Here is a 25,541-nt window from a genome sequence, read left to right on the forward strand (position 1 = left end):
AGAGGTCAGACTAAATGCGATCCCCGGGGAAGGTAATGGCAACCCACCCCAGTATTCTTGCCGTGAAAACTAAATGGATCAGAACAACCAGAGATATGTCGGTATACCATCGGAAGATGAGACCCCCAGGTCGGAAGATGGTCTGGACTTAGTAGATAGGGTCCCGGAAGAACTCTGGACAGAAGTTCGCAACATTGTTCAGGAGGCGGCAACAAAATACATCCCAAAGAAAGAGGAAACCAAGAAGGCAAAATGGCTGTCTGCTGAGACACTAGAAGTAGCCCAAGAAAGAAGGAAAGCAAAAGGCAACAACGATAGGGGGAGATATGCCCAATTAAATGCAAAATTCCAGAGGTTAGCCAGAAGAGATAAGGAATTATTTTTAAACAAGCAATGCGTGGAAGTGGAAGAAGACAATAGAATAGGAAGGACAAGAGACCTCTTCCAGAAAATTAGAAACATCGGAGGTAAATTCCAGGCAAAAATGGGTATGATCAAAAACAAAGACGGCAAGGACCTAACAGAAGAAGAAGAGATCAAGAAAAGGTGGCAAGAATATACGGAAGACCTGTATAGGAAGGATAACAATATCGGGGATAGCTTTGACGGTGTGGTCAGTGAGCTAGAGCCAGACATCCTGAAGAGTGAGATTAAATGGGCCTTAAGAAGCATTGCTAATAACAAGGCAGCAGGAGACGACGGCATCCCAGCTGAACTGTTCAAAATCTTGCAAGATGATGCTGTCAAGGTAATGCATGCTATATGCCAGCAAATTTGGAAAACACAAGAATGGCCATCGGATTGGAAAAAATCAACTTATATCCCCATACCAAAAAAGGGAAACACTAAAGAATGTTCAAACTATCGAACAGTGGCACTCATTTCACATGCCAGTAAGGTAATGCTCAAGATCCTGCAAGGTAGACTTCAGCAATTCATGGAGTGGGAATTGCCAGATGTACAAGCTGGCTTTAGAAAAGGCAGAGGAACTAGGGACCAAATTGCCAATATCCGATGGATCATGGAAAAAGCCAGGGAGTTTCAGAAAACATCTATTTCTGTTTTATTGACTATTCTAAAGCCTTTGACTGTGTGGACCATAACAAATTGTGGCAAGTTCTTAGCGGTATGGGGATACCAAGTCATCTTGTATGCCTCCTGAAGAATCTGTATAACGACCAAGTAGCAACAGTAAGAACAGACCACGGAACAACGGACTGGTTTAAGATTGGGAAAGGAGTACGGTAGGGCTGTATACTCTCACCCTACCTATTCAACTTGTACGCAGAACACATCATGCGACAAGCTGGGCTTGAGGAATCCAAGGCTGGAGTTAAAATCTCTGGAAGAAACATTAACAATCTCAGATATGCAGATGATACCACTTTGATGGCTGAAAGCGAAGAGGAACTGAGGAGCCTTATGATGAAGGTGAAAGAAGAAAGTGCAAAAGCTGGCTTGCAGCTAAACCTCAAAAAAACCAAGATTATGGCAACCAGCTTGATTGATAACTGGCAAATAGAGGGAGAAAATGTAGAAGCAGTGAAAGACTTTGTATTCCTAGGTGCGAAGATTACTGCAGATGCTGACTGCAGTCAGGAAATCAGAAGACGCTTAATCCTTGGGAGAAGAGCAATGACCAATCTCGATAAAATAGTTAAGAGCAGAGACATCACACAGACAACAAAGGTCCGCATAGTCAAAGCAATGGTGTTCCCCGTAGTAACATATGGCTGCGAGAGCTGGACCATAAGGAAGGCTGAGAGAAGGAAGATCGATGCTTTGGAACTGTGGCGTTGGAGGAAAATTCTGAGAGTGCCTCGGACTGCAAGAAGATCAAACCAGTCCATCCTCCAGGAAATAAAGCCAGACTGCTCACTTGAGGGAATGATATTAAAGGCAAAACTGAAATACTTTGGCCACATAATGAGAAGACAGGAGACCCTGGAGAAGATGCTGATGCTAGGGAGAGTGGAGGGCAAAAGGAAGAGGGGCCGACCAAGGGCAAGGTGGACGGATGACATTCTAGAGGTGACAAACTCGTCCCTGGGGGAGCTGGGGGTGTTGACGACCGACAGGAAGCTCTGGCGTGGGCTGGTCCATGAAGTCACGAAGAGTCGGAAGCGACTGAACGAATGAACAACAACTTTCTCTCGGTGGAGTCTATGCCCCGTCTTTTCCCTCTAGACCCCCGTACCGCTCCAGGCATTGAATATCCTTGCTATACCCCGGGAGCAAAAAGAGTTTTCTCCATTGGAGGGTTGAGGGGGCTTCCGCTCCTCCTTTCGATTGGGTACCGGAAGTGTGGGTTGCGCTTGTATCAGCTGGACTTACATCTTGGGCGGGCGCGCTTCTCAGTTTTCCTTTGAGAACCCGAGGTTACGTCTCCGCGCCCGCAGCACAGCGCTCAGGGGAGAACCGGAAGTTTCGTCATAGTTTTCGGGCTTTCCCCTTTTCCTCTCCCTGGGCCGGAAATCCGCGTTCGCCTCCAAGATGGCGGCTGCAAACCCGGAAGTTGGCCAAGGCCGGAGGTGCCGCCGCCGAGCCCGAAGCCGGCAGCCTTGAGTCCGCCGCCGCTGCCTCGCGGCCCGTCGTTCTCCCCCCGGAGGGTCCCTGTTCGTATGCTGGGGGAGAGCGCGAAGACCAGGTGAGAGGGACCCCTCCCTTCGGCGAAGCCACTCCCCTTCTGTGACCTCACGAGCCCCCTCCCAGCGGAGCCCCCCGCCCCCTTCAAGGAGGAGAGGGGGTCCCTTGCCTCAGGCGAAGCCCCTCCTCCTAAGAGACCCCCCTCTAATTGAGCCCCCCCTTTCTGAGTTTCGGGAAGGCGGGAGGCCCTCCTTTTGGGCCGCCGAGAGGAAATTGGGGGGTTAGCCCTGCGCCCCAAGCCGCCTCCGGCTCCCCGCTCGCCCCTTTCTCTCGGCTGCTCCCCCGCGAGGGCCCTGCCGGCAGGATCCCAGGACCCCTTCTCCTGGTGGGGGCCACCCGGCGCCTCCTGTCTCGCCCAGTAAACTCCCGGCAAACTCCCAGCTGAGGAAAGCGAGGTTCGGTTGGCCCCAGCCAGTCTGGGGCGGACAAGAGTCGGTCCCCTTTGGTCCAGCCTGTAGGGCGCCTTCCCTCCCCTGCTCAGCGCCTGTACTGTACTACAGTTCCCATCATCCCCACCCAGCATGTTAGTCCAATCCCGCCAGGTGGATGGGAGGGGATCATGTCCTGTTTAGTGGGGAGGCAAGCCTCTTTTTCCAGTGGATGGGAGAGTTTTGTTCACTGCCCCCCCCACTTCGACTCCCACTTCCAGTGAGGATGATCCGGTTCTTTGGGGCTGGGCCAGGAGGAGAAGGGGGGCTCTTAGAGAGTGAGATTGGGAGCGTCTGCCCTTCTTTGCCTGTGGTTGACTCTCCCTCTCACCCCCTGCAAGAATCAGGTAGGGGGAAGCAGACTCCCCCTTTCCCCTGCCGCTTTCCTTCCTTCCTGCTGTCCCTCCTGACGGACAGTGCTGAAAGCAAGTGGCAGAAGAAACACCGCTTCAAAGCTAGACACACAGCTTTAATAAGATCATAAGATCGTAAGAAGAGCAAAATGCTGGATCAGACTGATCTGTTCCCAAATCCTCTGGCAAGGCCACCTTCCTGTTCCAGCTCTTAGCAACTGGAATGTAGAGTATGTTGGCCGTGATGTTGGGGTTAATGGAAAGCCAAAGTGATTAGGAGCCACCGGTAGCCTGCCCACGTCAGTGTCCGTCACTAAGTTCATTGTGCAATAGCAAATTCTGCGGGTTAAGACATTCTCTCTGAAGAAAGACCTCTTTTTCTCTCACTCTTGACTCTCTTACCATACAGTGTGTTGGACAGCCCCACTAGATTCTAGTTGGCTGAGACAGGAGTGGTGCTTTCTCTTTCTCTCCTCATTACTAGTCCTACTTTTTCACCTTCCTGCTGCCGACTTCTGGGACCTTAAGGGTACATATGCTTCTTTATTCTTTCTTCCCTTTTAGGTAAGCTTAAGGGAAGGATTTAGGGAAGCAGAACCTTCTGTTCCTCCTAGCCTGGCACAGTCTCAGTGTGTTGGACTGAGTTCCCAGGATCCCCCTGACCTTGGTTGCTGGGACATTCTGGGAGTTGTCCCATTGTATCCAGAGGCTGCCTGATTGGGCTGTTCTGCCTCTTTACGGTGTCAAAATAAGTTGATTTGACCTTCTTAGGGTTGCCCTCTCTAGAATTTGCAATACCATAGCTTCTGTGGGATCTCCCTTATCTTCCCTGAGGATAATATGGTTCTTTGTTGTCAGTTTCATTTACTGTTTAGTCTATAACTTTTTTTGCATTCTCTATCTAGAGGGCTGATGGTGATAAGAGTCCTCTTCTTCCTCAGCTCTCTTGGGAAGGTGATAATCGTTCTGTGTCGCTCAGTCCCACCTCAGGGGATGCTTGCTGGGACAAATTTTTTTGTGCTAGGAGGAGAGGCAGCATTTTCCCATTCCTGAACAGAGATCTTTGCTCCACCTGATTGAAGGGATAAGGAAGTGAGTGAAGTCATAGAGAATAGCTCCTTGTCTTTCCTAATTTCTCTTTTGTCTGTAAATCTTGAGGCTTATCTGTCCCCTCCTAATTCCCAGAAAAGGGGTTTCTTGGGATGGATTATGTAGCCAAGTTTCCAGGTCTGAAAAAAGTTTCTTCCAGCTTTTCCAAGTATAGCTCTATTTGGAAACCAAAGAGAACAGTTGGCTTTGCTTCTCAAGCCTTTTACTGCAGGACTGGTGGCCTCCAGATGTTGCTGAATTACAGCTTCCAGCAGACCTGGTTGGTGCGACTAATGGCAAAGTATGCCAGGAATTGTAGTGCAGTGACAGTTAAAAGGCCATCAGTTGTTAATGTATGGGATGGAAACTTTTGCCTCTCTTTCTGAGGTATTCTTCTGCTCTCCTACCTGATTACTGATTAAATAGGAGACCATTTCTGATTGAAGACAATCATGGCCACATCTTTTTCCAAATGAAAGCACTGTTTCAGGAGGCACTGAAAAAGTCTTCACTGCATTCTTCCTTGGCCTTGTTTTATGGGCCTGATAGGTCGAAATGAAAAAGTTCTCCCTGCTTCCTTTTCCAGCACCTTCTAATTCATTTTTGTTGATACCCTCTTGCAGACTATGAAAGGTGGATGTTTTACTTGGTTAATTTCTGTAGGTAGCCAAATAATGTGGCCATGTTTCAGTTTGTGCTGAGCAATAAGCGCACTTAAGCTGGGAAGTCAGTGAGATTCCCATGTTTATATGGCAGAGCATGGATCTAACAATGTGCCTAACCAGCATGGTCTTGTGTTTTGAATGCCTCAGAAATCTTTATATTAGTGAATCCCATTTTTCCCCTTTCCTGTTGCTTATTGGGGACCAAAAAGGGGCAGATCATGTTTATAGATCTCCAAGAGGATTGTGTCACATTGCTAACAGGGTGGAACCTGGATGAGGAAACAAGGCTTTTGACACTTCTCTGCTCTGTACTATTTGTCTGGCTATGTATTCCCTAGCTTAGGATCCTTTTGTTTCTGTTTGCTCCCTTTCCCCTTTTCAAAAAAAAAAAAAAGCATTGATGGGTGCCATTGAAAATCTCTAGGGAATACCCAGAAGGAGTACCAATTCTGAGTCACTTCCTGAAGTCATGCTGAGGCCGCCTAGGGCCAAGGATGTGATTTGAGCTCCCTCTGATATCTCACCTATCTCTTACAGGAATCTTAGGTGGGGCAGTTGGCTTGTTTGCATGGGTAATGTCAAGACATTGGATCTTAGGGCTGTGAGAAGGTGTGCCCTGGATGCTGACCTGTTCCTCAGTTGCAATGGCACGCTTTGGTATGGGTAGCCCAGTTTTATTTATTAGCAAGTGAGAGAAACAGATGCTGCTCCAGTTTCGCCTCTCAATCTGGAAGTTCCCAGCGTAACAGGCCAGAGTGTATTATGGTTCAGTCCACAAATTTGTGTTAAGAGCATAAATCAGGCCTTGGTGGATTAAACCAGGTGTTACGTATCATGCTGTGTTTCCAGCAGTGGCCAGCCCACATGCCTCTTGAATGGATCCAGAAGATATCTAGCATCTTTTTTCTTTTTAATTTTGCACCAGCTGTGTTGTTTGGTGCTTCATAAGAATTGGCAGACCTTGTCTATGCTCAGAAGCTAAATAGGGTCCAGCCTGGTTGGTGCTTGGATGGGAGGCCACCAGAAAATGCTTGGATGGGAGGCCACTAGGCTAGACTGGGAAGTCAGGAAAAACCCCACATCTTAGAAGAAGATGGGTACCAAGAAAACAACATGAAATCACTAGGAGTTGGACTTAACAAAAAAGAAAAGACGGCCCATAATCTACTAATCTAGAGCTAATCCTGAGGTTTTGTCTAGCTGTTCAGCCTTCCCCTCCTTAATGGGTTTTTGGATGGTAAGGAACAAAGTGGAAGAAGCTGTGGGAGAACACATGAGGGCCAGAAATGGAAAACGGTCTGCTTTGGACATCCCATAAGATGTTTTGAAGGAGACAGTGCAATTGCATGATAAAAAGTACTACCTCACCTGGAAGTAGCTGGAGACACCTTAATTGGCTTCAACCACTGAGCAGGTTGTTAGAGTCAACAGCGTGATGGTCCCCTTCCAGTTCTGTGGCTGTATTCCTGTGACACCCTGAAGCACCAGCTAGGTTACCATATTTTAGCCGAATGTGTTGTATGAACCCGAACGGTCACTTCACATTTCAGTACATTGTGCGAATCAAGAAAATTGGATTGACTGAACCATGATTAATTTAAACTTGGGCAAATGACTCATTCTGTTACTGTATTTACATCATACACTTAGCGGTGTTTGGTTTGGGTTATTCAATTAACTCAAAATTCTGAGTTCACACTACACACTGAAGCGGAGGCCAACCACATGACCTTCATTTTTGCTTGCTTGCTTGCTTGCTTGCTTGCTGAGAAACAGTTGTTACCACATCTTGAGAGGGAAAGTTACCCAAACCAGTTTTCTGTTTTTTCCTCTTTTCTTCTATATCAAAATCCTGGCATATGTTTTTAGTTCATATGCCCCAACACAAGTCAGCACCTGGCCAACTGTGTCTGGATCCAGAAGCTAAGCAGGGCTGGGCTTGGTTAGTGCTTGGATGGGAGACAACTAGGGAATATCAGGGCTAGAAGCTAGACTGGGGAGTCAAAAAACATGCCTAAAGGTGGCAACAGCAAATCATTTCCATGCCAAGAAAATGTGGTTTTGTCCAACAAATCATGAGAAGTCAAGTCTGACTTGAGGGCATGTGTAGCTTTACTGTACCCTAAATGTAGTATCCTCAGAGCAGTTTTGCAAGATGATGTAAGCTGCCTATGAGAAGCAAAAAATGGCTCACACACCATCAAGGACTAAGTTGTCTCCCACATCAAAAATACATTTCGAATGTGGTGTCTTTTCCTGGAGTTGGACTACAAGTCCCAAGACTTGCAAGCATGGCTGTGCTTTTTTTTTTTTAATCGTATGGCATAGCAGTTCGGTGTGCATGCTGCTTTTTTTTTCTTGCTGGGAAAGCCTTGTGAGCTCCAGCAGCCAGATGTGTAGATGGCTGTGCTGACTGGAAACAAAGGAATTGTATTCCATCGTTTTAAGATGGAGATGTCTGGTTTAAACACTGTGTCCTGTAGCATAGCCTGAGCCAGCCTTTCTCAACGGTTTAACTCTGGAGGAACCCTTGAAATATTTCCCAGGCCTCGGGGAACCCCTGCACATTCAGGCTCAAATATAGGCCAGAAGCTACAAAATTATTATATTTGTTTCAAGGGTAAGCCTGTATAGATGCATCAAAACAGTGTTCTTAAACTAAAGAAGCTTACCTCTTTAATGTGAAATTGCCCGAATTGGAAATAATTTTTTAAATAAATCATGATCTCCCAGGGAACCCCTAGTGACCTCTGGTTAAGAAACCCTGGCTTAAGTCTATGAATTCTTATTAAAGGCAAGAGGTGTTCTTGGCATTCTCGGAGAACCATTCTTCAGCCACAAGCAATTGCAGCCAACCCCTCTGGGACAGAGATGAGCTGAGGGCAGGGCCTACACTTCATGTTGGCTTGAACCTCTGCACCTCTTTTAGCAGCCAAATCATCACTCCTGTTATTCTTGCTCCAAGCGTGCAATGACAGCAGAACCGGTGAATCTTGCTTTGTTTAGCCACAGGGCAGGGCACGGAGGCAAAGACAGATCAGCAAAGTTTGGCATGGATTATTTGGCCTGGGGGGGGGGGTCTTCTCTGCATGACTGAGAATTGAATTTATGAGAGATTTTCCAAATATTTCCCCTCTGTCCCATGGGGCAAGGATTTAAATAGGGGCAAGGCAATGCTCATAGGCTACTTCCCAGAAGGTTTCGTTGCACAATCATTGCATACGTATGAGGTTGGCCGAGTCTGGAAAAATTCCAGGCTGTTGTTGAAATGGGGATTGGTAGTGGATTCGGTGGGGGGGAGGATTGGTAGGGGCGTGTACTTTCAGCAGAAGAGGATTCAGAAGGGGAGGCTGCATATGCGCCCTTTCCTGGACACTCATGCCTTAGTCACTTCTCAGTTGGATTACTGCAATGTGCTTTACATGGGACTGCCCTTGAAGACCACTCAGAAGTTACAACTGGTCCAGAATGCAGCGGTGTGCACAGTATTGGGTTCTCATAGTTACACCTTTATTGGCCAAGCTGTACTGGCTCCCAGTTTCCTTCCAGGTGCAATTCAAGGTGCTGGTTATCACCTTTAAAGACCTACAAGGCACGGGACCTGGTTATTTGCAGGACTGCCTCTCCCTAAGAATATCTGCCTGTCCCAATAGATCAGGATGTAGGGTAGGCACACTCCAGGTCCCTTCCCTGAAATCCTGCCACCTCATGGGACTTCTGAAGCGTGCCTTTTCTGTGGCTGCCCCTACCTTGTGGAACAACCCCCCCCCCCACCGCCACAGTTCAGCAGGCTCCCACCCTTTTGGCCATCAAGGCCTGACTTTTTACCAAGGCACTGGGAGAGGACTGAATAGATAAAAAGCATGGAATGGGGGCAACTGGCGTTCGCTGTGGGGCATCCCAAGGGGACAATTAAGTAAGGCGCAGGCGTTTTTCTCTTTATTGTTTTACAATTGTTTTTCAGTTATGGGTTTTATTGCTGTGGTGAGCCGCCCAGAGTTGCTTAAGATGGGGGGCCACGTAAAGCTTTTAAATAAATAAATAAATAAAATATTCTGGAGAGCCCTGCCAACAGACTCTCTGAACCTGGAGGTGGATTCCCATGCAACTTATAAAAACTTTTTCTTGCATGTCTCTTGAGGCAGCAGGTAGGTCAGAGGTAGGCGGGAGGGCTGGGTGACAGGGCCCATTCTGAATGTTGAGAGCATGTTGTGGGTGTTCTCACAGAATGCCTGCGATTGTGGGCAGGGTAGGTCACACCCCCAAACTCATGAGGTGTTGCCCCACTGCTTTCTATCCTCCATCAGCTGAGCTTTGTCTTTTTTTTTTTTTCCGGAAGAAGGTAGACACACTTCCAAGCAAAGCTGTCCTTCGCCGGGATTTATATTGGTTAGGGATACCCAAGTGGGTTAAGGCACCTGATAAACGCAAAAGCAAACATTCATAAACGTGTTGTTGTTTGTGGGCGCCCCCTTGCCTCCCCCTGAACGACACACAACCTTTGGCAAATAGATTTGTGACCCCCTAGGCCAGTGATGGCGAACCTACGACATGCGTGTCACAGGTGACATGCCGTGATAGTTTGGGTGACACACCAACGTTCACCAACACCCGGCCACAACTATTCTCCCTGTTTGAGGTATCAAAGAAACAGAATGAACCAAAGGTCCTACGACCACCCACCCACCTATCTCCCCCCCATCTCTGCCCTTTTGGCCTCCCAAATTTGGATTGTATTTCTTTTAAATAAATGAATATGTAAAGGATTGTTTCCCTTTTGTCTGGTGTGTGTGTGTGTGTGTGTGTGACATGCCAGCAGAGTCCAGTCAGGCATTTTCCGAATTTTTGACATGCCGAGCCCAAAAGGTTCACCAGCATGGACTAGGCAAGGTGTGGAAACACCGCGTTCCATCCCACCTTCAGAACGCGGAAGTGTCTTTCTGGGATTTGATTCATATATTGAATTTATGTAGCCTGTAAAACGTAGGCAGCAAAATATCCAGATCTTGCTAAGCTTTTAGGAAAGTGGAGGCCCTGCAGTGCTCAGAAGCCTTAGACAGTGTATGCCAATATTTCTCAAGCTTGCCCACTTTAAGATGTGTGGACTTCAACTCCCAGAATTCCCCAGCCAGTAGGGCTGGCTGGGGAATTCTGGGAGTTGAAGTCCACATATCTTTAAGTTGCCAGGGTTGAGAAACACTGATGTATGGAATGGTCAGAGATGAAGGGAACTCTCGTCCTTTTGTTCAGACGCTCAAGGTTGAATTGTGCACTGTTTCTGTGCAAACAGCTGCCCTGTCGTTGAAGGGAGATCCTTCCTCAGAAAGCTGCTCTGGCACTTTGCAGAGGGTCATCTTAGCTGCAGCAAGGCCACACACAGGGCAGGGAACCCATCACTTTGCCTGGGTTCAGTTACCATTTTCTTCTTTCCTGAGAGAGAATGAGCAATCTCTCTTCATTCCAGCCAGTAAGTCAGCAACCTCATCGCTTCAGAAGTGCCAGAAAGTTTGCAATTGGTCAGCCCTTTCCTCATCCCCTTTTCCTGTTGTGACTGGAAGCTTGCAGAGCAGAGACTGTTCTGCAGTTATTTAAAAAAAAAAGTATCCATGAGCTGCTTTATATATTACAGTGAATTACTAGGGGACATTGTACCTATCCAAAAAGTTATAATCTAAAATAGACAATGAGGAAAGCAAGGGAGGTAGGCAGATCCTGTGGCATAGTTTGGTTGGGACATTATATTAATTTCTCAGCACCAACTCCCTTTGGGAAAGGGGGGGGACTAGAACCTGGGTCTCCCCACTCATCCAGCCCCTTTCCCACTACTCCTGATTGGCTCTTGGGCTGAGAGGGAGGGACTGGCCCAGAGTCAGCCAATGAGCTGCTGTGGCTGAGGGGGGACTAGAACCCAGGTCCTCCTACTTAGCATCTTCCCCACTACGCTTGATTGGCTCTTGGGCTGAGAGGGAGGGACTGTCCCAAACTCAGCCAATCAGTTTCTGTGGCTGAAGAGGGACTAGCACCCGGGTCTCCCCACTGCTGCTCCAGCACCTGAAACATGAATTGTAAGTTATTTAATAAACTGAACTGGTTCTTAAAAATTCAGCTTGTAAACCCTCCCTGTTGCCCTAAAAAGACTTCCTCCAGAGTCTTCCTGCATCTAACCTGGATCCCAGGTGAGCCAAGCAGTACTCAACTATTAGGCACAAATTTGCAGAACAGGCTGAGTTAAGGTAAAATCGGGTTGGCAAGTTTGGGGTTCCAGGTATTGTTGAAACCCAGCCATCGTTTCAGCATGTTGAGTGAACTAGCTCAACACATTACGCCATAATTGTAAACCGCCCAGAGTCCCTTTTGGGAGATGGGCAGTGATAAATGTGATGGATGGATGGATGGATGGATGGATGGATGGATGGATAGATAATGTGATTTGCTTGCTTGAGTGTGGCGTGTGAGCAGTTGCGTTTCTCCAGTCCTAGATCTCTGCGTTGTGTGAACCTAGTCTGAATATCCTGCAAAGGATAGGAGAGGATTATGAGGAGTCTGGGAGTGCTGATGGGAGAAGAGTTTGTTAATCATTTATCTTATAAATGGCAGCTTAATCTGGCCTGCAAAAAAAATGCGGGAAAAAGAGATTCAAACGGTTCAGAGAGGCTCCACCTTAACGAACTTGCCAATAAAAGAAGGTTTGAAGTCCCTAGCACAGTTCCTAACATTATGTACTTTACCCTAATTCAGTGGTTCTTAAAAGTGTGGTCTGTGGACCCCTGCGGGTCCCTGAGACCCTTTCAGGGGATCTTTGACGTCAAATAAAGTTAAAATTTCTCAATTTTAATTTCTAATACACTAAATATTGATAAAAATAACCCACATAAACCAAAGCTCTTTGGGGTCATCAGTCATTTTTAAGAATGTAAAGGGGTCCTTTGACCAAAATGTTTGAGAACCACTGCCCTAATTACTGCATTACAACTCCTCACTGAAGTCTGGGTGTGATAGGGTGACAATTCAAGTTATGGTACAAACCACAGACCAGGAGGCTGAATGCTTTTCCTTTGATATTTACTTGAGGTAGTTTATTATACAAAATACACCCTTCTAATTCTAAATCTAATATATGCGACTTATCTCCATATCTGTGCCTAATGATATATCTATAAGTGACAGTGTTGTAAGTGACAAGCAAAGATATTCAACAAAGAGACAAGTTTCCCTTTTATCCTGTGCTCTTAATTGCCCACCTTTTCCAGCTACAGGGCAGTGTTACCGCCTGTTCTTTCCCTCACCTTTAAAGAGAGGGAATTTTGTTCCTTTTATCCAGGGCTTAATATTCTTTTACCTTACCCATAGCCCTATATTATCCTCCACCCTCCAGCCCTTATTCTTCAGGAGGTCCTGCTGGAGGTTGAAGGACCCTCATAATTTCTCCCTTTTACTGAGCTGCTTCTCCCTCACTCAGTCCTTCTCAGTATGCTCATGGGAGAAATCAGTGACTTGTTTCTGGCTGGTCTGCATCTTATAAGGCTCTGCTGCTCCTTTCTCAGCTGCAATAACTTCAGTCTCATTGTTCGCGCCACCACTGTCCGTTTTGCCTCCTGCACACACAGCCAGCTTCTTCTGTAGTTCTCCAACCCAATCTCATTTCCCTCCTGCACCCGCCCCATGGGCCTTCTGTGTTTCTCTTTTATCTCCCTGCAGCACAGGTGTGGCCGTTGACTCTCTTAAAGTCCCAGGGAGCACAAAACCATAAGGAAGGAAAATCCCTAGCCTTGAATCTTCCCTTCCGCAGTGTGATTCTTGCTTCCTTGATGGTGCTTTGCCATCCAGGACTCAATAACAGTGTGCAATATAATTCTAACCCTTCTATCCCTCTGATGGGAGTCCAGCATCCTATTCTTTTGGTTTACCTTTCCTCCAAATTCTCTGTCTCCCCTTTCGGAGGCTGCCCTGGCCCTGCTGAATGGATCAGCGCCTTCTCTTGCTCTGCTTCGTGGGCTGCCCTAAAGCAGAACAGAGCACCCCAATCCCTTGACTTTGGGAATTCGGCAGCTCTGGGAAGGAGGTACGGAGGTGGTGGCAAAAACACCTTTTCTCAGCACAGTTGCCACCTAGGTTTGGTGCAATGACCAGAGTCTTTCTTCTGTCGCGAGCATGGTGTTTGGAGTTGACATTTATCTGGAAGGGTTAGAACAGTGTTTCTCAAATTGACAACTTTAAGATGTGTGGACTTCAACTCCCAGAATTCCCCAGCCACTGGCTGGGGAATTCTGGGAGTTGAAGTCCACACATCTTAAAGTTGCCAGCATCTTAAAGTTGCCAAGGTTGAGAAACACTGGATTAGAGATTGCCTGAAGCTGGGCAAAGTGACAAATGCCCAGTGTCAAGCATCCCGTGGCAGTGAGCAACCAGAGGAACAAGTTTCATGCAGAGCCTCATGAATCCATTTAATGCCAGGAACAGGGGCATTAGACAAGAATATGGGAAACTATGTCAGAAAGCTGTAGGGCTTATATTAAGATGGGGGTCTCTGTGGGTTGTTTGAATATATTTCTTCTAGGTTTCCTAATGGATGGACTGAGGCCTGTTTTTAGACATGCGGTGGAAATGTCCATCTGTCCTTCATGTGCCACATTTCAAACTGCTGCCTTTTCTTTCCAGATTCTGAAAATACCCCTACGAACTGTATGACCAGAAAGTCCCATTCACAGGAGAATTATTTCTATGAGCTATATTATTTTAAATATCCAGTATAAACAGGGTGAGAGCCAGTTATGTATACAGGTAGTCCTCAACTTACGACCGTTCGTTTAACAACATTCCGAAGTTACGACAGCCTTGGAATGGGTGTTTGACGGCCTGTAAAGCACTTCTGAGCGTCGCAAAATGTCGCAGCCCCACCCCCCATGGTCACATGATGGCATTTCAGGCGCTTGGCAACCAGCTCACATTTACGACCAGTTGCAGCGTCCTGCAGTCACGTGATCGTGTTTTGTGACTTTTTTGCCATTCTCCAGCAAAACACACCCATTGGAGAAGTTGGATTTGCTTAATGACCCATGATTCACTTAATGACCACTGTAAAATGGTCATAAAACCCAGGGGTCTGGTCATATGGTGACTTGATTTACAACCACAACTACTTACGATGGAAATTCCGGTCCCAATTGTGGTCATAAGTTAAGGACTACCTGTAGTGATTTCAGGCACCAGGTAATAAATGGGAGGCCGTGAATTCTAGTCCTCCCTTAAGCGTGAAGACTGGCTGGGTGATTTGGGCCAGGGCCTCTCTCTCAGCCCAACCCACCTCACAGGGTTGTTGTGGGGAAAATGGAATGCAGAAGCATTAATGTACATTGTCTTGAATTGTGCAGACTAAAGATGGGAAATAAATCCAATAATAAATAAAAATATAAATAAATAAGTGAACTGTGGGTGTGTATAGGGGCATTTTCAAAAAAGGCATACTGATCTTGGCACAGATGTCAGTGCAAATTTCCTTCCCCACTTTCTGATGTCACCCAGACACTTAGGATATTGCAGAGTTCCTAGTCAACTCCCCCCCACCAAAAAAAACACATCAGGAGGGTTCTGCTTGGGAAAGCCAACAGAGGCCACATGGATATCCCAGTGAGACTTGCTGGATTGCAGGAGTGGGAGAAAACCAAGGTCTGTTTTCCCCATAGGTGGGTTTCCCAGAGGCATTTGGTCAGTCAGTGTGAGATGCTGGATATCACAGATTGTGGGTCTGCTTTCTTACTTTGAACTTTACCTGATGCAGGCCATCCTATCGAATGAGAACCCAGCTCCTTGGAATAACTCAAAAAGCTTGCTAGTAGAGCTGACCCCTCTGAAAGGCATCAACCTTGCTTCTTGCTTCTTTTTCCTTGCAAAAAAAGGGATAGGTGTCAGCATTCTGGCCAGGGTGTCCACAAAAGGGAGGACACAGATAAAAAGGGGGTCAGGGTCTGCTCACATGGTTGTGGCTGCCATCTTGACTTTTTGACTCCATCCGGAGTGGGGGGAAGCTCAAACAGCCTGGGTGTGCTTCACTTCTGCTGATTGGGGAGCAAGAGGGAGTGTGGTAGATGAAGCATCTCGGTGTCTTTTGGGCTCTGCAAGTCAGACTTGTGAAAAATTAGCTTGGAGATGGGAAGGTGCCGGCTGGTCATAAAGCCTAAACGTCTGGCTTTCAGAATTGCTCATTCGCCACAACTTTTTAATGTCTGGTGTATTGGCTTATGTGTTAATTAGGTGGGGAAATTCTCTTGGATTAATGCTGCCGATAAAAGGTGGGTATCTATTATTGCAATGCATGTTAATTCTCTTAGGATATTTGTGAGTTTTTCTGGAAATGGAGCAGTTTTCGTTTAAACTCCGTAGCCTTCTGAGTAGGAAAGTGTAACTTAAGATCAATGATAGGATGTGTGGGTTCAAAAGTGGAGAAGGGCCTGGCTTGAGAGAAGTTGCCTTTCAGGAAGATAACCTAGGTTATATCAATAAACTGGTTCCATATGAAACTTACCTAATGAATGGGTTTTCATATTCTTCCCAGCCATAACTAGCTTAACCGTGGTTTGTTAAGTAAGCCAAAAGGCTGGGGTTAGACATGACATGGCTCATATACCATGCTGATTTCATGCAATATGCTCAACCAGAAATGAACAAGACACAGGACAGTTGAGGTGGATGGGCGAACCCTGTGCATATTTTTTTTAAAGAAAAAACCTTCAATGCTTGTTCGTCAATGGAAGTCCAAAGCATGTAGAGTCCCAGGCTTGAAAATGGCTGTTTTCCTCTTTGTGGATTAGGAATCAGTTGCAGACAACCCAGTGGGGAAGTTGGGCTTCTCTTCTTTTAGGCCTCAAAAGACAGACAGACAGACAGACAGACAGACTGTGAGTAGATAGATAGATAGATAGATAGATAGATAGATAAGGTAGGTAGGTAGGTAGGTAGGTAGGTAGGTAGGTAGGGGGAGAGAGAGAGAGAGAGAGAGAGAGATTCGTGCCTGCAGGCCTTCAGATCAGCATGAACTTCTGGTCACTGCCTGGACAAGTCCCTGCAGTTTTCTTGGCAAGGTTTTTAGAAGTGGTTTGCCACATTGCCTGCTTCCTCGGGCTGCGAGAGAGGGACTGGCCCAACGTCACCCAGCTGGCTTTGTGCCTAAGGCAGGACTAGAACTCACAGTCTGCCGGTTCAGCTGTTATGCCATGTTGCTTGTTAATTTGGAGGTAAGAGTGTTAAGTGAACTAGGGTTTTGTGCATTGTACAGATCCAGCCATTGTGGCATGTTCAGTAAATCATGGTTGAGCAAACCGTGTTGTTGTTTATTTGTTTAGTCGCTTCCGACTCTTCGTGACTTCATGGACCAGCCCACGCCAGAGCTTCCTGTCGGTCGTCAACACCCCCAGCTCCCCCAGGGACGAGTCCGTCCCCTCTAGAATATCATCCATCCATCTTGCCCTTGGTCGGCCCCTCTTCCTTTTGCCCCCACTCTCCCTAGCATCAGCATCTTCTCCAGGGTGTCCTGTCTTCTCATTATGTGGCCAAAGTATTTCAGTTTGGCCTTGAATATCGTTCCCTCAAGTGAGCAGTCTGGCTGTATTTCCTGGAGGATGGACTGGTTTGATCTTCTGGCAGTCCGAGGCACTCTCAGAATTTTCCTCCAACACCACAGTTCAAAAGCATCGATCTTCCTTCGCTCAGCCTTCCTTATGGTCCAGCTCTCGCAGCCATATGTTACTATGGGGAACACCATTGCTTTAACTATGCGGACCTTTGTTGTCAGTGTGATGTCTCTGCTCTTTTATCGAGATTTGTCATTGCTCTTCTCCCAGGGATTAAGCGTCTTCTGATTTCCTGACTGCAGTCAGCATCTGCAGTAATCTTCGCACCTAGAAATACAAAGGAGCAAACCGTATGTTGGTGTATTATATCCACCCACAGAGGAGGAAAAGCTTCTGGCGCCCTTTTTCCAAGCCATGGATTGTTTTATTTGTTTAACTGCAGTTTACTGAATAAACCATACATTTTTAGGTTTCCATTGCAATCGGCAGTAAAGCATGATGTCCACCAAGCTACAAACCAGCAAGTCATTGTTTGGCTTAGTACGTAGGTGAACCCAGCCATCCTGTGGTGGTGGAGGTTGAGTCTTTTAGCATTCAAAGAGATTTTCCCATTTTTCTGTGCTACCGCTGCCCTACAGCTCCCTTAGGAGACCGCCTTAGGTTCCAGAATTGTGTGGAAGGGCTTTGTTTCACACACTGAGCTAAGTTGTGGTGTGTGTGCTTCTATGCTGGCTTTGGGTACCTTGTGAAGCCCACTGTTGTGGTTTGTTCATCATGCTTTATGGCTTGGTGCGCAAGAAGCAGAGGAGAGATGTGGGGGAAGTAAGTGAAATTTGCAAGCATAGAACAGTAAGGAGAGGTATCATGAATGGCACTAGGCTTAACTCAATTTGGGTAGATGACTTTCTCTTTCCTCTTAACTCCTGCCTCCAGTTTCTTTGGCATGCTCCTTATTACTGTACTTGATTACTACTTTTTGTGTGTTTGTGCCTTCAAGTCCGTGTGGATTCCTGGCGACAGCCTGGATGAGTCCCTGCAATTTACTTGGCAACATTTTTTGCAAGTGGGCTGAGAGGAAGAACTGATCCGAAGTCATCCAGCTGGCTCTGTGCCTGCAGAAGGATTAGAACTCCCAGTTTCTAATCCCAGAGTCTCCCAGTTTCTAGCCTGGTGCCTTAACCTCTGTACCAAACTGGCTCTCTGCTTACTACTTACTACTTGTCATACAGTACTTTTTCTGCCTTTGCATGGTGTTTTTGAAACAGAAGACTGCCACAGATAGGTGTATATGCACCCTACGGACACGCTGATTCAGTAAGCTGTGGGCCTGAGCACTGAGCACAGGGCGTGAACCAAGTCAGAATAAAGTGGCCCTCCGGAGTTTAGGGAAAGAGGCTTTGGTCAAAGGGAGCTCTCAGATGGAGCAAGGATATGCATTCCTGTCTTATAATACTGCACTAGAACTTTTGGGCCACATCATGAAATGGGCTGATTGGCAGCCAGCTCAGAGTAGACGGGAGGAACTTCCATCTTCAAGTAATCAGCAATTAAGGCGTAATGCTGCAGTCTTTTATCGTTGGCGCCGTCTTCGCTTGGGTTTCAAAAAATGCAGGCAAATCCCTGGAGGCCCTGTTTGGCGGTAGCTGGGTCTCCGTAACACAGCCAGCTGGAGTGTTTCTGGGGCTGTGAAGTGAAAAGTTGGTGGTTGCCTCTCCAGGGACATAGCCTGAAGCTTTGAGAGGAAGTCAGATGCTAGGGCCTGAAGCATCTGCATGCAACCCAAGTCAGATTCTTACTTATTTCTCAGGGGAGGGACCTCAGCCAAGCAGGGAGTTAGTTCCCCAGCCTCGTGAAATAAAAAAGGAGCCAGCAGTGAGAAAGAGGCTTCTCTGTCTGAAACCCCAAAGAATAGGTACCATCTGAATAGACCGCATTCAGCTACATCAGTATCTCCCGGCATTGGCAGCTTTGAGATGGGTGGACTTCAACTCCTAGAATTCTTAGCAATGGCCATTCTGGCTGGGGAATTCTGGGAGTTGAAGTCCACCCATCTTAAGGTTGCCAAGGTTGGGGGACACTGGGTAAGATGATGATGGAGATGATTTTGACTTACGTCATGTCTTCAGCGGGAAGGTAATGGCGTTCCGTGTAGTCATGCTGGCCACATGACTCGGAAAATGTCTACGGACAACGCCGGCTCTAAGGCTTAGAAACAGAGATGAGCACCGCCCCTAGAGCCGGACACGACTGGACTTTACGTCAAGGGAAATCTTTACCTTTACCTTTACCATGTCTTCAGAACCCAGTCAGAGATGGACCAATGGGCTGATTTATCTCAGCAAGGGAATGGTTCAGAAGTAGGGCATTATTTAATGGTGTGGGGGGGTCATTTTACAGTATATCCCAAGCATTCGGCATTATGTCCTCTGTTGAAAGCAGAGTGCTCAGCTAGAGATGGAGGCTTGGTCTCCAGAACCAGGTGGCTCTTTCATGAACCTGGCAAGCTGGTGAAGGAGTAAGTCATGACTTCCATATCTGAGAAAGTTTTTTTTCCTTTGGAGTGGTACCTTTTTTGGGTTTGCACGCAGCCTCTGGCCTTAGTTTTGCTGATAATGTCTGTTTCTTGCACACCTGGTTCTACAAAGGCACGGGCATTCCTTGACTGGGCAGAGACGAGGCATGCCTCTGATGTAATGTGACACCTTGTGTAATGTCCCTGTTGGAGCCCCTGCTTGGGGCCAGTGGCTTTTGGACAGCAGGTGAAGAAAAGCACCTTGGCAAGGCAGATGTAGTCATAAATTAAACAAGGAGGCAGGTGTTGAGTGAAAACGGTCAGGTGGCTGATGATGGGGAGACTGTGCCAGGAAAAGTCTACCTATCCGATGGACAAATTGTCTGCGTGGTAAGGATTTCAGCTCAGGAATCTAGTGGGCACTTTGCAATACTGTGGAAGTGTTCCCATACAATCTCTGGCAGAAACAATTGACAGGAAAATCATCCGTGCCCTTAATATCCTAGATGGACAGCTGTGGCTGGGCAGGGGGAGATTGCCGGTCGAGACTGACAGTGAATCACGCTTGGTCTGGAGCGGTTGCTTGCCGTCCCGTGTCTTGAATTCAGAGCCTCAGAATTCAGATTAAGTTCCCGCAGTTTGGACAGAGAGGGTCTGTATCCACCCTTGTGTTTTCTGGTGAAGAAAACTGAAATTCCACCTGAAATGATGTGGTGCTAAGAAAAGCTCGGTGCTTGGAAGATATGTCAGGGATGCAATTTTGCAACCCTGGTTGATGTTGTTATTCTTCTGGTTTTGCAGCCATAAGGAAGAGGGCAGAGCTGTTCAGCTGCTTCTTTGGATCTGGAAGTGTTTGTGGTTCTTGGGGGATGACTCAGATGCTACAGCTTGTGTAAAATTGAGCAATCTGATGGTCGTGGGCACCAGCCGGAATTCAGGTAACCCTGGATCTAAAAAACTGCTGCCAGTGTATTTTGGCCTGAGTTCAGGCCAGGACATTTAAAATCTTGAATCTGGAAACGCACAACTTTGTTGTGCTGAGCTGTTTGTGGTGTCTGGATGCTCTGCTGCAACTGCCATCCCAGGATGAGGCAGGGCCAGGACAGGCCAATAGGCTGAGCCAAGACAAAAAGTTAAGTTTCATTTACTTTAGCCTATATTTACATGTAAAGCAAGTCACATGAATCCGGTACATGATTATTCCCACTAGTGTCATGATTTTATTTCATGTTGGAATTATTATTTGGTACCCGTTTTAGAGGTCTCAGGTACAATTAGATGCCCATGCCTTAGGTGAATTGGGACCTTGAGATTTGAAAGCCCAATTATCCTTGCATATTGTATCTAGATATTAAAGTTCATTTTAGGAAATCTCCTCATCACTTTCTGGGAATTGACTATCCTGCAGGACTGCTTTTCTTAATCATGGCACCCTTAATTTAGAGTGCCCTCTTCTACTGCTCGTATACTGTGTTTAGGTTAGAATGGATTTAATTTTAGGGCCTGGCTATTTATGCAAACATTTGGGACACTTCAAGTTTTGCCTAACGTATTCTAGTGTAATTTTGTAATGGTCGTTTTATTGATCGGAGCCCACCTTGGAAATCTAGGACATAAAGTGGTGAAGATGTATTTGAAGCAAGTAAACAATTATGAAGGCTAGATTATTATTTTTTTCAAGAAGGAAGTTTGAATTTCTAGGAAGCTGGATTTCCTAATTTTGCACTGCGTTTTGCAAGGCTTCTGTCCTCCCATTCTCATGCCATTGCACAGCGCTGGTCAGAAGTACAACCAGCAAGAAGAACTGACAGCTTGAAGGGAGTGACACACTACCTCTTCCTTCCAGCTCTGGTGGCCTGTAAGATTCTGTCTCGCTTGTGATTATCACGCTAGCCCTTAAATACAAGCCTGGCTTCTGCTCGCTTGGCTACCTTGAAAAAAAGCCGTGGTGAATTGGACAAGCCATGGTTGCTCTGTTGGCTTTCTAGTCCCCAACCACTAAGAGCTGTTTCTGCATTTTGCTCTGCCACATTGGAAACAGAGAAACATGGAAGAGGAAGTTAGAATTGAAAGGCTGCAGGACTGAAAAGTGTGCTTTATTAGGAGTTTGTGAGTAGTTGCTTCCTCCTGCGGTGGGTGGGTGAGCAAACAGGTTGGGTTCGTGGGAATTTGGGTGCTACTTTTGACTCTCAGTATATGGGCTGGCAGCGTTCATTGAAACATGGCAAGCTTGAGAGAATCGTGACTGGTAGGCTTCAGATCTCTTATGGAGCCCTTGGCCACCACCCTGAGGGTGTTCACCGGTTGAAGAGGGAGCTTATCAAAATCCAGAAGCTCTGTGATCTTCCTTTTCAGCCAGTTTGGGACCCAGTCGTAAACTTGCTTTGTGCCAAATTGGCACACTGACTTATGAGTGTGCATGTAGGGTCTCTGCCAGGATTTCAAACTTGGGGAATGCCAAGAATTGAACCTGGCACCTGCCACTGTCAGCTGTTCAACAGCCACTGGGTTACAGCCTTTATTCAAGAGAAGCCTTGAGTAGCCTTTGAAATCCCACTCTGGAATCCTTTTACAAAGTACGTTAGTTCCTTGGAAAAGATACTTAACTGCCGTGATGAGTGTTCCTAAATATTGTAAGCCATGGTATTCCCCATGACACTTTCTGGAAGCAAATGTTGGGTTTTGAAGACGCCAGATAGATACAGTATTGATGCTTTTAAAGTTTCTTTAGTGCTGGAGAAGACTCCTGAGAGTCCCATGGACAGCCAAGAAAGTGGATCATCAAACAAATCAACCCAAAGTTCTCAAGGCGCAAATGACTAGGCTCCAATTATCATATTTTGGACACATATTGGACAAACATTTTGGACTTAGTTCTCTAGGGAAGTTCATAATACTGGGAAAGATGGAAGGAAAAGGAGGAAGAGCATTACCAGCAGCAAGGAAGTTGGACTTGTCTACAGCAGTAATAGGTGCACCATTCAAAGACCTGAAGGACCTGACACGTTAGGGACAGATCATTCTGGTGAAGGTTGCTAAGAGTCAACACTGACTTGATAGCACACGACGCCACACAGTGCCACTTTTTTGCTGCATTTGCAGAAGTGTAAAGATGTGGTCCGTAGAGTAATTCACTTCTTAAAGGTAGTCTTAAAGTCACTCTAAACCAGCCTTTCTCCATCTTTTGACCCTGGAGGAACCCTTGAAATATTTCCCAGGCCTCAGGGAACCCCTGCACATTCAGGCTCAGATACAGGCCAGAAGTTACCAAATTATTCTATTCGTTTCCTGGGTAGGCCGTCTATACGCATAAACAGTGTTCTTAGACTGAAGATAAAGAAACTTGCCTCTTTAATGTGAAGTTGCCTGAACTGGAAATAACTTTTTAAATAAATCGTGCTCCCCCAGGGAACCCCTAGTGACCTCTCGCAGAACCCGAGGATTGAGAAATCCTGCTCTAAAATCTAACATGGCTGGTTCTCTGGAAGATGAAAAATAGAGTTTCCCACCTTCCACTCTCAGAAATTGTACCTTCCCATGAGGACGACTGTGCCCCATGCCTTGATGGGGTAAATTACTGGCAGTGAGCATGTCTTTCTCCCTCCCTCCCCCCTCCCTCCCTCCCCCTCCCCTCTCCCTCTCCCTCTCCCTCTCCCTCCGGGCCATGTGCTGGGCTCTGTGCAGCAATACCTCTATGGCCATTTGTCAGAGTCAGCCAAAAGCTTATCAATGCAAATAATTAAATGCTGCCTCTTCAGGAACCACTTGCGCCTGTTAAATGTGCCCTGGGTAATTGGATATTGCCCCACAGGGATCGTATTTCGGTGGCATAATGGAAACATTCCGCGGGGAAGCGTTGGTTAATGGTTAGAACGGCGGGTCAGCAGAGTGCCTGCCGCCGGGCTCCGAAGTTCCTGAGCGGATGTGAATCCGGTCTCCTTTGGAGCAGCGTCTCGGAGAGTTTAGCAGCCAGCCTTGGTGGGGGTGTTCTCAGGGACTTCATGCCACTTTGTTCTCCTCGAATCTGTCAATGTGGGCAAAATTATTATAGGGAGGAGGGATAATATTTAGTTATTTGTCTTTGGTGAAAAGCTGTGTCTGAGAGTTTCTTCTTTATCTTTTTCAGTGGGGGAAGAATTGTGTTAGGTGGGAATGTTATATTGCAAGTTGAAATAGACTGCAGGCAGTCCTCTCTTAACAGCCTTTTGTTTAGTGACGGTTCAGACAACAGTGCTGAAAAACCGACTTACGACTGATCCTCGCACTTACAACCATTACAGCGTCCCTGCGGTCATGTGATCATGATTTGGATGCTTAGCAGCCAGTTTGCATTTATGACCGTCACAGTGTCCTGTGGTCACATGATTACCTTTTTCGACCTTTCTGACCGGCTCCCGGCAAGCAAAATCAATGGGGAACCATGTGATTCGCTTAACAACCAAGTGATTCACTTAACGCCTGTAGTGATTCGCTTAATGACCACTGCAAAAAAGATCATAAACTCTGGTCAGATTCACTTAATGACCATTTTGCTTAGCAACCAAAATTCCAGTTCCAACTGTGGTTGTTAAGTGAGGACTATCTGTATGGAAATAATGTTTACCATAGTTAAAATTGGAGTAAGAGATTGATGTTTGTTTTATGTATATCTTTGCTGTAGAAAGTCAAAAGTCACTCTTCATGTATTCTTTTCTATTTATTTCTACACCTTTTTAGTTTTCTGCTATCTTAGTTTCCTATTTCAGTCTTTTTATCTTTTATCTATATCTGGAAAATATAATAAAGTTGTTTTTAAAAAAATATGGGCAATGCAGCCTTCCCTGATCTGGTGATATGCAGATGTATTGATATTATTGAAAATTCTGGTTTACAGTCCGAGCACATCTGGGGATATATCTTCCTTTGCTCTTGAGATAATCTGCATTACAAGCAGTTCTCTTCCTGCTGCAGACTTCAGAGTTCCAAGACCTTGGTTTTTATTGGGGACTGGAGTTTACAAAATAAGCCAGGTTTTGGCCTTAAGAGAGCAAACTTAGGCTTAAAAATAGCTCAGAAACTCTTGGTTGCAGGTTGTAAGTCGGGGGCTGTCAGTAGTCATGGGCACATGGCGAGTGAGAATATTTCAGGGCTACCAGACTTTGTAGTACTGGAAGGAAATGGGCTCTTTTTTATTTTCAGAGCATTGTTCTGCTGTACAAACCAGTAAACAGGGGTGCTGATTTACAGTGGTCATAATCTGCAAGAGCTGAATAAACTGCAGATCTGTAAGTTCGGCAGGGTGCAGCAGAATCCAGCTTGAATTTGGGGTGACTTTGTGCTGAGACCTGCCAAATCTTCCCAGGTGTTGCCCACGGATTGTCTTTGCAGCTTGAGGACTGGAAACTGGTTTCAAGTTCTTACTTTGTATCCCAACACCTTCTCTACTACCCCACAACAGCTCTTGGGCTGGGAGGGAGGGTCTGGCCCAAAGTCTGAGGGGGGACTAGAAGCTGGTTCTCCCCACTCCAGGTTCAGCCCCTTCCCCACTGCACCTGATTGGCTCTTGGGCTGAGAGGGAGGGACTGGCCCAAAGTCAGCCAATGAGCTTCTGTGGATGAGGGGGACTAGAACCCGGGTCTCCCTCCTCCTAGTCCAGCCCTTTCCCCACTCCACCTGATTGGCTCTTGGGCTGAGGGGGAGGGACTGGCCCAGAATCCCCAGGGAGCTAAGGTGGACTTGAACCCGGGTCTCCCTCCTCCTGGTCTAGGACCCTCACCACTATCCAACCTATACTTTGGGCTGAGAGGGAGGGACTGTCCCAGAGTCAGCCAATAAGCTTCTGTGGCTAAGGGGAGATTAGAACCCGGGTCTCCCCACTCCTGGCCCAGCATCTTCCCTGCTACACCCGATTGGCTGTTGAACTGGGAGGGAGGGCCTGTCCCAAAGTCGGCCAATGAGCTTCTGTGGCTGAGGAAAGACTAGAACCTGGGTCCTCCGTTCCTAGTCCATTCCTTTAACCCCTCCGGCACGGTGGCTCTGCCCCCCACGACAAATGTCGCTTCTGGAGTTGATCCAAATGGCCTTTTCTTGCTGGCCGAAGAGGAAATCGACCCTTTGAGGCAGATCGCTCTCCAGTGAAATCTAACTCCTCCAAGCTCAGTGGCAGCAAGCGAGGCAGGCGAGGAGGTTTCTCTTCCTCTGCCTTATTGATTTTATACCCTTCATAATAAGTTGCCCTTCGCGAAACCATAAGTAAGAGGGAGGCTCATCTACTGCAGCTCTTACGGGAATCGTCGGCTCTA

General features: G+C 46.8%; 1 protein-coding gene across 1 annotated transcript in view; it reads left to right on the forward strand.

Moving 5' to 3' along the window:
- Window positions 1-2,482: 2,482 nt before the first annotated feature.
- SBNO2 (strawberry notch homolog 2) overlaps window positions 2,483-25,541 on the forward strand; it is a 121,686-nt gene continuing 98,627 nt past the window's right edge. Inside the window, exon 1 of the mRNA XM_063290868.1 lies at window positions 2,483-2,647. The gene's annotated coding sequence lies outside the window, so the exon portion shown is untranslated. The remainder of the gene's footprint in view (window positions 2,648-25,541) is intronic.

This window comes from Candoia aspera, chromosome 1 (assembly GCF_035149785.1).
Source record: "Candoia aspera isolate rCanAsp1 chromosome 1, rCanAsp1.hap2, whole genome shotgun sequence".
Classification (NCBI taxonomy): domain Eukaryota; kingdom Metazoa; phylum Chordata; class Lepidosauria; order Squamata; family Boidae; genus Candoia; species Candoia aspera.